This window comes from Passer domesticus, chromosome 3, assembly GCF_036417665.1.
Source record: "Passer domesticus isolate bPasDom1 chromosome 3, bPasDom1.hap1, whole genome shotgun sequence".
In the NCBI taxonomy this organism is placed as follows: domain Eukaryota; kingdom Metazoa; phylum Chordata; class Aves; order Passeriformes; family Passeridae; genus Passer; species Passer domesticus.
In genome coordinates, this window is record NC_087476.1 from 115480833 (window position 1) to 115491787 (window position 10955).

Genomic DNA, 10955 nt, shown 5'->3' on the forward strand with positions numbered 1-10955 from the left:
TACCTTTTCTCTGAGGCCTCTCTTGCTGCTTTTCAGCTTCCCAGGAGAAAATCCCTGGGTGAAGGAATTTTTTCAGAGAATGTGAATGCCACACGTGTTTTCCAAAGCACCTTTCCCTGGCAATGTTTTCCATGGTGAGCACCCTGCAAGTGCTTTGTTTGCCCTGCCCACAGCATCCTTGTTCACGAGGTTTTTCTGACCCCACTCTGGCTGCTGCCTAAGGAGTGTGTCCTCCACCCTGTAGAAGCCCTCCCTGGGCACTGACCCTTCCTGTGGGCCAGCACGGAGGCAGGGGGTAAAATGAGCACCAAATTGCCCAGTACTGTGGCTAAGGTGCCCTTCACAAGGCTGGCAGGGGGTGAATTTCATAAAGAAATAACGTGCACCTCTCCAGACAGTGAGGAGTGAGCTTCTGCAGATTTACAACTTCTGCAGATTTTTTTTAGGTGTTTAGCATCCCTAAACAACGTCTCTGCATCCTGATGGACTGAGCAGGGAGTGGAGGAGGCTGCAGCAAAGTGTCCAGGCTCAGGTGATCTGAGACAGGGTACAGGTGCCTATTTGGGTATTTCTTTTGTTCTTATGGTTGTCCAAGGAATGTGAGAAATGAAACTCATTTTTGTGGCTCCACAGCTAGCCTAGATGATATTGTGTTTCATGCCTGTCAGATTCAGGCATTTTGTTAAAATTAGAGATGATGGGTTTATGGCCCAGAAGGGATTGCTGCAGCAGGCCAGACTTCCCTCTGTGATTTCAGCTTCTCCAGTCCTCTTCTACTCCCCTGGTGTTCTCCCCTCTAGGGACAGGGCTTTTCAGCACAGCTCTAACATAAACAAAGAGGAGCAGGAGCCCCAAGGCTGCTGTTTTGGGCAGGTTGGCCATGGCCACTGTGACAACAGCAGCCCCTGGGTGCTGCTCCCTTCTGTCCCAGAGAGCTGCCTCAGCACCTTCCCTGCTCTCCATGTGGCTCGGGACAAAAAACCAAACATTTGAAGGCTTGAGAGGGAAATGAGGACAGGGAAAAAGATCTTCACTGTTCTTTAAAGTAGACAAAGGCTCACCACTTTGACCTCTAGCACCAAGGGTTTTTCTAGTGTCAAACTGGGATCAGAACACATTCCTTAGCCCATTTCAAGCACACTTTCTTCCTTCTTGGACAGAGCTTGGTTTTCCTCACTTCCTTCAGCAAAGTGTGTATCTGAGTACCTCATCTCCCCCTGCCAGGGCTCTTTCCCAGGCTCTTCTGCTTCACTTTGCTCTCAGGCTGCTGTCACTCTTTAAGTGCAGGCGCAGTATCTGACTCAGCTGCTGCCCAGCAGGGTGAGATGAGGTGTCAGGAGTAGCTCTGGTGTCTGAAGTGGCCAGGCTGCACAGAAGTGCAGCTCCTTTGCAGGTTACAAAGCCCCTAATTGCCCTGTGTCTACGTTTTATTTATTTTTATTTATTTTTAAGCAACGTTTCTACCACAATTCCATGGGGTAAGAAACTGATTAAAATGTACCAAACGGCATCATCCTTAGTGCTTAGAAAAATCCCTGCAGCTGGTGGGTGGCTGTGGGGGAGGGAGTGATTGATGCAAAATGTCCCCTCTCCCCAGGAGATCTTTCTCCCCCACACCCATAATCCTGCTACTTGGTACTTATATAACTTTGTCATCTCCTGTAGCACGCGTGCAGCTGATTTGCCACCAGCAGGAAGCTCAGCCAGGAGCTGGAGCAAGGGGCAGGGACTTGGAGGGTCCTGACTTCTGCCACTGGCATGCAGTGGGCTCTTGGCTTCACTTTTCCCCTTTGCAGAGGGGATCCTGTTGGTTTCTGCCTCGCTCAGCTGATGTGAGATGAAGAATGTGTTGACAGAAATGTTTTGAGATCCCTTTGATGGAACGTGTTAATTTATTAATGGAATCTTCTCTAATCATCACACTTCTTTCCATTAACTAACAAAAACCCTTTGTGAGGGTGCAAGTGTGCTATGGGCTTGGAAAGGGGGGGTATTTTTTAGGGAGAAGGAATTTTAGGCAGTAGGGACAAAACAAATCTCAGCTGAGGGGAAACACTGAGAGATGCTCAATGTGTGCACGCGTGATGCATGTGTGTTATTTTAGGAAAAAGCTCATCTGCCTGTCCCCTGAAGCACACGACAGTGCTCCTGAGCTCTGTCAGCCCCCAGCTGAACTGGGAGGGTTTTGTTCAGTCCCAGATGTGCCTGTACTCTTGGCTCAAGGGGGCTAAGGGAGTTGGTCTGCCCAAACCCATTTGTAAAAGGTTTTGCATCCATGTAGCAGCAATGGGAATTTACATTCCTGGCACCACTGCCATGTGTCTGGGATATGACCAGAAAAGGAAAGGCTGCTGCCCTGCCACAGTGTGGAAGGGGCAGTAGGGGAGGGAGACAGTGTGAGCAGTCACTGTGCAACAATGGGGAGGCTGGGGTAATTTTTGCCTGTTATACAGTTTCAGTGTAACACCACTGATTTAATCTGCTGAGCTTTAATATTTAAAATCCTGGTATTTTTTGCATATTAAATCAGGAGGAGCAGTCCTTGAGGCAGGAGCAGGGATTGTCTGTGTTCCTGCAGCACCCAGGCTGGGCAGCTGCTGCATTCAGCTAGCAGCAACAGCTATCATTAGGTTTAATTAGTGATCAATATGTCACTGCAATTAATGTGAGAAATTTTGCCAGGCAGAGTGTATTGGATTTTCTGGGAACAACGTAAGGAATAGGAATGTTTCAAGGATATTTCAATAAGCAGACACTGCTGCTAAGCCAGGCTCATCTTCACAGTGTGATGTGCCTACAGCCCTGGAGCTCAGCCTTTGTGCAGGGTCAGAGGGGAGGCTTTGGTCCCTGGCTCCAAACCCCTTCTGCTGCTGCTCAGCAAGCTCCCTTGTGAGCTTGCAGACTTCCCTCTTGAATGATCAGGGTTTCTGTCTTTGAAATAAATGCTGTGTGTCTGCTCTCTGAAGTGTAGCCCCTCACTGTTAGAAACACGATGTCTCCACAACTTTAGCCAGATTTTTGGCAGAAATTCCCCCCAGGAAGGCTCCCCCTGCTTTGTCAGAGCCATTCCTCCTCTAGTCCTGCACACAGGGACGTCTGGGAGGGCAGCAGGAGCAGCTACAGTCACAGTCCCAGCACTGAGAATCCTTTGCTGAAAAGCTTCTGACACTCAATCCCACGAGTGGCTGTGCAGCAGGGTGTCACCTCTTCATACCCAGCCTGAGCTTCAGTGAGTCTGGTTCCTTTCTGGCTTTAGGTTCATCAACAGTAGCCTTTTTTATTCTTTCCCCTCTATCCAAACCTTGGATCTGGTCTTTATTTATAAGACCAGAATGACTTCTCTTAAAATGTGGTGTTTTTTTTTTTTGTCCCATAAAACATGGATGCTCAGCTGGAACTTGTACTGAGTGGAAGATACAGAATTCCTTTCTTGGTTAATGTAGCACATTTGTTTTGTAAATTGTTTCTTTCTTTTCTCCTAAAGCTTTACTCCCTAGTTTGATATCAAATTTACAAATACACCTGTCAGAAAGAATTACAGCTCAATTTTGAAGGCCACACTGTTTTTTAGGGCCAGTTTTACTGGTCTCTCTGGGGCTTTTGCTGTTTGTTAGGTCCCAGCAAACACTTTCCATGTACCTTTGGGAAAGAGCTCAAGATGGGGCAAACAGCTCCCAGCCCGTGCTTCACACAGAGAATCCAGAATCAGTTGCACCTTTCTGCCTACAATCCTGTACTTCTGAGAGGCAGCAAAGCAAAATTAAATCTAATTAACAGCCTCTGGGGACTGGGACGTTTTGTGGCTCTTTGGCTGGCAAATTGGAGCAGCCAAGGATGACTTGGAAGTAAAATCAGAAACAGGATTTGGTACTGAAGCAGAACTACAAAATGGGTTTGGATTTAAAACCACAGCACTTGCACTTTTTGCACAACTTCCATCATCCTAAGTAGTAGAAACCAGCTTTTTTCAAAGGCTTCCTGCTAATGTTGGTTGAAAATTGCATGCTCCTCATGCTTCTAACTTTCTACCCCAAAAATAGTGATCTTTTGATTCTCGATTAGAAATGGGGGTATTATTTAGAAAACTAAGTTTGCCCCCTAAAATCCAAAGACTTTCCCCATATTTATTGAACTTTATTATAACCAAAATGTCTCCCACAAAAATGTCAGTCGTTGGTTTGTCACAGCCTTTCTCCCTTACCAGTGGAGAGCACCCAGCCCAGAGAGATCACGGCTGCTTGGACTTCTCAGCAGATGGGACTTGCTGCTCTTCCTCATCAGCAGATGTCAGCCAGCCACCAGCTTGCCATTTTTCTGCCTTCAGATCCTCAGGCTTGCACACCAAAAGGTTCCCACATGATAAGTAAAATTTTGCTCACTGCAGCCTGGTGCTAGAACCATGGAAGAGTTTGGGCTGGAAGGGACCCCAAAGACACTTCAGTGAGTCTTTGGACTCACTTTGGACTTCAGGGACACTTCCCACCACACCAGGGCTGCTCAGGGCTCCATCCAGCCTGGTCTAACAGCCAGGGATATGTCCTGGCAGTGGGAAACACGCAGATCTGCAAAGAGGAAGCCACAGGCACGAGGTAGGTGGCTGCCACTGCAGTCACGTTTTGAGAGCTCGCGGCTCGCCCTGGGACCCACGAGCTGTGTCACGGGCTGGAGGAAACCCCAGGCAGGGACAAGGCAGTCCCACTCACTCTGGCAGCAGCACAGGCAGCAGCATGTCTGCTGAAGTCACACTCAAGCAGTATTTTTAACGTGGCTTGGAAGAACTGCCAGCTCCTCTGCTGCTGAAAATGGGGCTATTTTTAGCAATTAGCTGTATTCAAATGTTCCTTGCACGATCTGCACAGGCAGTAAGTGGTTTAGTAGATTACCAGATATTCCCCTAGATAAAAGCAGTGTTTGCTGTGTTTAAAAAAAAAAAAAAAAAAAAAAGTTAACTCAGATGGAAATCTTCACACTTCACAGTAACAATTCACACTGAGGCAGGGCTGGGAAGGGGATATAACCCTGGGGATTCCTGTTAACATTTGTGTGGCCCCATTCTGAGAAAAACTTGACTATTCAGCTATGCTGCCTGGTTCCTGGTAGTGCTTTGCATTACTATAGCTTCTTTCAGCTCAAAATCTCAGACCTTTCCCTAAATAAGGTGGAGGTGGACAAGATAATCGGTAGGTGAGTGGGATCTATTCCCATCTGGCAAACTCTTGCTGTTGAATGTAGTCCTCAAAAAAAATCCTTTTGAGTTTCCTGGCATGTGGCAGTCTGTGCCTTCCTATAAAGTGTATTGTGATGTTAATAATAACCCTAATAGTGGTTAAGAATAATGTTTCTCAAACAGGTCTTCCATCAGCCATCAGGCTGCCATGGGGTGGCAGGAGATGGCTAAAATCTGGACATTACATGGACTGTCATGGAATAGGAACAGTGCCTCAGATGGCCCTGATTCTGCAAATACTGGAATTGCTTTTTCTCAAAGCTTATGCTTACACTTGAAGTCTGCAGTTGAGGAGTTTAAGCAGAGACACAAGATTAAGCAAGTGTTCAATAGATTTGTTATCATTTTAAGTCCTCTGTTTCAGAGGGCCTGGCATTCAGTACTGCAATGCAATTTTAATGCCTCTTGCTTGATCTGTAAAGTTGGAGAATTATTTAGCTGGGGAAAAATGTAAAACATTGATTGCATGTATTTGGCATCTTTCCCTGACTTTGGACAGGGGAGAGCCACAGGCCTGCCAGATTCAGCATTTCTTTGAGTGGAGCATGAGAATGCTGGAGGTAGTGGGTGCTGGAGGCAGCACTCCCATCACTTGGAGTCTTTCAGGAAGGACTGGATGGAAAAAGTTCCTTTCAGTTACAAAATCACCTGTGGAATAGGTTAGCAGAGCAACACCAAGACAAATTCTTTCTTCTGCAGGGCAGGAAAGAGAGGCATAGTCTGCCTTTTATTTCTCCTGATGAGAATCTCTGTGAGTCAAGATTTCCTTTGCAAGCCAATATGGAAACTTTACTGCCTGACATTAAATATTCTTTTTAAAGCTGTGCTGAAGTGAAAAAAAAGTTAATTAGAGCTTCTTGCAAAGGAAATAAAAATGTATATTAGTTAAAGTAGTGACATTTCCTTTTGATAGAAAGCTGGTGTTTCCAAGAGTCTCAGATAAAGGCTAATAGGCAGACTAATCAAAGAACACAGGAACAAGTCCTTATGCAATACCTCTCCCGTCTGTTCAGTACAAATCCATTTGATCTTTACCATTAAGCAAGGGAATTTAGCTTCATATCACAAAAAAAAAAAGAATATCTGAGAGTAGAAGAGAAGAATTGTGTCCAGGCCACAAGCTTTCTGTCTGGGCTCACAGGCATCTTTCTCCACAGTCAAGTTGCAGTGAGATGTGAAGCTTGTTTTGACCTGCTGTAAAACCTGCCACCAGCCATAAATGTGGGTCTCAGATCCTGAGGATCTCTCAGAACTCAAGGAAGTACCAGAGCCTGAGCCCCAGACTAAAATTTATGTCTAGGACGTGGGGAAGTGCTACTCTGCAGCCCTGCCCTGGATCTTACATTGTCCTTCATAGTTCTCTTTTTTCTGTGTTTCTCTTCTGTTCCTTTTCACCCTCCTCCTGTTTATCCTCTTCCTTACCTGCTGATATATTTCTCTGTAGCATCATGCTCTTCATATTACCAACACCAAACCCCTGCTTCTAAAAGCCAGATGTGATCATTTCTTACTCCCAAAAGCATTGCATCTACCCTAGGAGGAATGCTGTACTAGAACTCAGATTTGTGGACAAGATTCACCAGCTGGAGAAGTAGGAGCTCTTGTTTTGATGCAACCAGTGGTGCTCTGATTACCCACAGAGCACAGCATCCATAGGTAGAGTGTGAAAAATGTGTATTTTGTGATTGGCTTTTTGCAGATATTAAAATGAGTATTATATGTGTTATGTTAGAAAGTTATAATATATTAATTCTCTTAAGTAGTGTGTCAAATATAGTTTTAGCTTATAACATAATGTTAACATAGAAACTATGCTATGTCAGATACTTTTTAACTAGCTCAAGAAAGAGATGAGATAATCAAGAAATTCTTCGCACAGAGATAACAGCAACAAGACACTGAGATCCCAAAGAGAAAAATTATTGCCTCCTAATCATGAAGAACTAGTCTCCTTGCAGGCTCCATGGAGTCTCACCATGATTTACAAGATGAAGGGGGGGAAGTTGACAATAACCAGAAAACACCCTTTGTTTGAAAAGAATTTTTGAATAATGTATGAGATATATGAATATGCAACAGGCTATTGCTTTTAAGAGTCAATCCTTTGTTAGTGACCCGTGCTTTCAAGAGGTAAGCATCTGAACATTTGTAATTCTTTACTTTTTTATTGTCCTTTATTGTCCAACCTCTGATTGTCCAAATTCTTATTGCTCTAATTCATATTACTCTTTTCATAACCATTTTATTACTGTTAAACTTTTAAATTTTTAAAACAAGTGATTGGCGTTTTTCACAAGAGCATCAGGGCAGGGGTGTGGCTCAGAAGGGCAGAACCATGCTTTCTGCAAGTGTGGGGATTTTTTTGTAAGTTCTTAAGAGATTAGAGTTCTGCTGCTTGTAAAGCAAGCTGAAGAAGCTGCTTTCAACAGGCTTTCCTCATTACCCAAGAAGGAGATGTCCAAAGAAGCATCTGGAAACTTCTGGGGTTGTATCAGGCAGTCCAGTTCCTTCACAGAATGCTGCTCTGATTCTGAGTTCAGGCAATTTCTGTTTCAAATACCCGGTGGATTTTCTTTCCTAATTACACTAATTAGCCTCAATTGAGAATAAAGAATCTGATGCTTCATCTCTGGCACTGCATGTTCCTTGACAGAAAAGAGACAAGCTGGTGTTTGTATCTTTCCCCACGACGAAGAAAAGTTTGAGCAGGTTTAGAAGCCCAGAGTGAAAACAGGTTTTGCTGCAGAAGTCACTGGAAGTCAGAAAGCCATCCAGAGCAGCTGAGGCCACCAGGGAGGGAAGTGAAGGGAAATGGTTGCAATTTCAGCTTCCCTTCAGGGAGGCACAATGCCACCTTTGTGCAAGGGCTTTCTGGTTTTAGCTACAAAAAGGGATGGGGTGAAGCACTTTGCACACATCTTTGTCAGACTCCTCCACAACTGAGGCATCCACCCCTGCTTCATTCACTGAGCCTGCTGGACATTTTGCCGTGCACATTAGTGTGAAGAGGATCTCGTGTTGGTTCTCTTTCCTAAAAACTGGTATTACAAAATGATGGACAGCCTCAAATTCCATTAAGCTCAATGCACGTGCTCAGCTACTGATAGGATTTGATCTCTAGGCTTATATGCAGTTTCTGTCTCTTTCTCCTTGGTGGCATATCAAATGCCATGTTACTCCCTCAGTTCTTCAGCAGAAACACAAGAATTGCTGTTCCATTAAAAAAACCCCAGGAAATTATTACATTTTTTACCATGTGCTGCTAAGAGGCTTCAAAACAGAGTCACAGGCTGCGGTGAATGGAAAGGGACCACTGCTGGCCTCTGCTCACATCTAGTCCAGCACCAGCAGGATGCTTAGGGCCTCATTCAGCTGAATTTTGAATTATCTCCAAGGATGGAGGTCCCACAGCCTCTCTGTTCAATTACTTCATCACACTCATGATAATCCTTTTTTCTCCATATCAAAACCACAACCTCTTTTTTGTTTCAAATCTATCACCACTCATCCTTCTGCTGTGCACCTCTCCAAAGGGTGTGGCTCCATCTTCTCAAAACACTCCCAATTAACAGAGTTTGTGTCACATGAATTAAAAAAGATGGACAGAGTTGCAGGATGCATATCCAGACTGAGACTTCAGATATTATGACTCCAGCTGAGTGAGTCTGAGCTGCTGGCTCAGATCATTGGTTCACTGAGGATCAAAAATGTACAAGAATCATGTTTGATCTGAGAGTCAAACATGGCTCACAGCTTTGTACAGATCAATGAATTCAGACCAGATATGTTGCTGGGAGGAGCCAAAGGGAAACCTCTCCAAACAGATTTCCAAATAATTTGTCCAAATTTCTTTTGAAAAACCCTGTAAATGCCCCAACACGTTGTGGTGGCCATGACTGAGATGTCCCTTTGTCCTTCCAGGTGGATTTGATATGTGATGGTAAGTGCTGATCCCCTCAGGAATGCAGATCCCTTTAGAACTGGCAGGTGTGACAAGTCAAAGCAAAATCCAGAGTCGAAGGCTGCACTTCTGTCACTGTGCTCAGCCTTCAAGGGCAACTCTGAACTTGGCTGCCTGCACTGGTCACCTGATGGCAATGGCAGCAATGTGGGATCATGAGAGAGATGTCCATGAAACAGGAGCTGTGAGTGAGGGGTCTCTTGGGAGCTGTACTCTCCAGCATCTGAAGAGCTGCAGCCAGTCTGCTCTCCTGCTGAAGCTCACACTTTTGGGTGCTGGAGTTACCTTGATAAATGGTGTGTAAAGCAGAGTCAGGAAGGAAATATGTGCTGCGGGCCAGGTTTAAGGGTCCTACAGACTGGTTAAGTGTATGTTTGACTCTAGACAGGCATAGCAGACTTGTGCACTTGAGCAAGCTCAGAAACATTGCTGCATCAGGACTAGGGCCTGTTTCAGCAGCTGAAAGCTCAGTCAGAGCTTTCCTGACACCTCAGGCTCTGATCTCTGAGGTGTCAGGAGGCCAAAAATTGAGAAGCAGTAAGAAAGCTATGCCATATGAAAGCTGGTAGAAACCAAAGTGCTGCTGTACGTTTATTTTCCTTTTTTCTTTTTTGTCCTGAGAAGCATACAGTGTGACACTCCGGCATATTTTGATTCCTGGGGATGTAAATAGAAATATGATTCATGATAACTCATTAACACTAGTTGCAGAACAATTAAGCTAAACAGTATTTTCCTTTGGGAGAACCACAACTATTTCATGCCCTAGTTAATTGATTTTTATATGCTTTCCCTTGGCTAGGAAATGCAAGTTCCTTGATCCACGTTCCCTGCTGGCTTTGGTCACTGAATTCCTGGTGTTTGAAAAGGAGATAATGAAAGTTATCATATTCCATTTTTTCCTTGAGACTCTCAGTTCAGTGGGGGGTCTGAACATTTCTTGCCATCAGCAGTAACGATGACAGATCTCACTTAATGAGCAGCCACTGAGACAGGCATGCACAGAACAACAAATTAGCAGCTACACTTGCAGCCTTGATAGAAAGAAGACCACAGGACTCCAGGATGTCTCCCAGAGGTCATTGATTTGCTGGTTCTTCAGTGAAATTGATGATTGCTGGTCCCTGCAGTTAGCTGACACTGTAAAGGAAAGGAGGACAGCTCTTTCCAAAAGCAGTTTGTGAAGTGTAACTGTAGACCGTGGGTCAGCAGAGGAGGCTGAGAATAGCAATGAGGCCTCAGCCAAAGCTGACCCTAGGGCAGGGGAGAATAACTCCCTAATTCAGGCAGAGCTAAAGCAGGGATGAGACAGCACCTGTAGACAAGCCCTGCTGAGCAAACTTTGGGAAAAGCCAAAGGTGGTTTCTGTGAAGCAGCAACCAGTGCATCAAGGAGGGCAAAAGCTGGCTTGCCCTCTGCATCACCCTCCCCAGCACTGGACCACAGCCAGCAGTGCTGGGGGAGGTCAGGGGCATTTAAGCTCCTGACTTAAATGCCCCTGACTGTGACCTCAGCAAAGAGGTGCATCCCCTCCTACCCCCTCCAAGAGCTCGGTGTGCCCAGAAATAAGGTGTATTAGTGGCAATACTGGCCTTGTACTGCCCTTGTTTTATTCTGGGTGAAAAGAGGACTCCGGTTTCCAGCACTGCTAATCTTCTGTAAAGTTCACTTGGTGGCTGGAGAGATTGCTGCAGCTTTACTGAAAACATCTTCCTCTGAAATGTGTTGCCTTTGGCCAGGCTGATGTGTTTATCATGCAGTCACTTT

The 10955-nt window shown here is 45.2% G+C and overlaps 1 long non-coding RNA gene across 1 annotated transcript in view; it reads left to right on the top strand.

Annotated features, from left to right (window-relative positions):
• The window catches only part of LOC135297618 (uncharacterized), a 46993-nt gene extending 36930 nt beyond the window's left edge, over window positions 1-10063 (top strand). The window contains exon 3 of the long non-coding RNA XR_010359551.1: window positions 9991-10063. This is a non-coding gene — a long non-coding RNA (uncharacterized LOC135297618). The remainder of the gene's footprint in view (window positions 1-9990) is intronic.
• Window positions 10064-10955: the final 892 nt, after the last annotated feature.